We start from the raw sequence: 1774 nt of genomic DNA, 5'->3' as shown, positions 1-1774 counted from the left end.
GGCAGATTTCTGAGTTCGAGGCCAGCCTGGTCTACAGAGTGAGTTCCAGGACAGCCAGGGCTACACAGAGAAACCCTGTCTCGAAAAACCAAATAAATAAATAAATAAATAAATAAATAAATAAAATAAAATAAAAAATAAATAAAAACATCTGGGCTCATGGCTGGTCAAATTTCTGAGAATAAATGGCTATTGAGTACTTAGTTATAAGCAGGACACCTATACTACTCCCATGGCTCAGAAAACACCAAGGAAGAGGCAGAAAGAATGAGAGTTCAGAGGAGTACTATATAACTGATCAAAGCTGGGCACGGTAGCACAAGTGTTTAATCCCAGCACCCAGAAGGCAGAGGCAGGCGGATTTCTGAGTTCAAGGCAGGCCTGGTCTACAGAGTGAGTTCCAGACACAAACCCTGTCTTGAAAAACCAAACCCTAGGGAAGGGGTGGGGAGGGTATGGGGGACGTTTGGGATAGCATTGGAAATGTAATTGAGGAAAATACTACGTAATAAAAAAAAAATAACTAAAAAAAAAAAACCAAACCCAAACCAAAAACCTTTGACTTATAGGCATGACATAGCTGAGGGTTTTTGTTGTTGTTGTTGTTTTTAAAATATTTATTCATGTATGAGTACACTGTAGCTGTCTTCAGATGTAATATCCAAAATGAATTCAAGACCACCCGGTACCTTCCCCCCTCGAAAAGGACTTCTCAAACTGTACTCGCAGGCCAAGTGCAGAGCCAGGTAAGGAAGCTGGCTGACTAAACAAATGTCAAAACATAGTTTTAGCGGTCAAAATGATTAAGCCTGCAAGCTGCCAAAATAATATTAGCTGTTCTCAGAGAAATAACCATAACAAAAATAACAGTTCTCAGAAGAATTCCCCTACCCCGCACCACACTCCCACACTGAATTCTGAGAAAAAAACCACAAACTGCCCTGACCTTGCTAGGATTCCCCTGATGTTGATAGCTGACCCATAAGTTCAAAATGTACTATTGCTTTGCTGACCAAATTCTAATAATCCACCATAGGGGCAAGCAAAGTGAGTCACTAGGCCAGAGGTAGTCACTATGCAAACCAACCAATGCCTGGAAAGGTTACTTGCTACAACACCAATGAGAATAAGCCAGCTAGCCCTGTTGTCCAAATCTGTCCCTTACAAAGGTATTAAAAAGTGTGTTCTTTTGTTCTGGGTCTCTCCTCTGGCCTGTGTGCTGAGAGGGGAGTCCCCAACATGTTGGAATTAAAAAAAAAAAAAAATCCTCTTGTGGTTTGCAGCAATGGTGATTTCTGTAGTCTTTGTGAGTGAGGGTCTTTTGACAAACTCTAACATTGACACACCAGAAGAGGGCATCAGATCCCATTACAGATGGTTGTGAGCCACCATGTGGTTACTGGGAATTGAATCCAGGTCAGTGCTCTTAACCACTGAGTAATCTCTCTAGCCCCAGCTGTGGTACTTATATCAGCTGCAATTGCTTATATAAAGCTTTTAAAAAGAGAGAACCTTTCCTTTTTTCTTTTTTTTTTTTTTTGAGACAGGGTTTCTCTATATAGCCCTGGACTCACTCTGTAGACCAGGCTGGCCTCGAACTTAGAAATCAGCCTGCCTCTGCCTCCAAGTGCTGGGATTAAAGGCATGCACCATGCCCAGCCATTCATTTCTTCTTTTTTTTTTCTTTTGTTTTTCAAGACAGGGTTTCTCTGTGTAGCCCTGGCTGTCCTGGCACTCACTTTGTAGACCAGGCTGGCCTTGAACTCAGAAATCC

This window comes from Mus caroli, chromosome 8, assembly GCF_900094665.2.
Source record: "Mus caroli chromosome 8, CAROLI_EIJ_v1.1, whole genome shotgun sequence".
Classification (NCBI taxonomy): Eukaryota; Metazoa; Chordata; class Mammalia; order Rodentia; family Muridae; genus Mus; species Mus caroli.
This window is presented reverse-complemented; position numbering follows the sequence as displayed.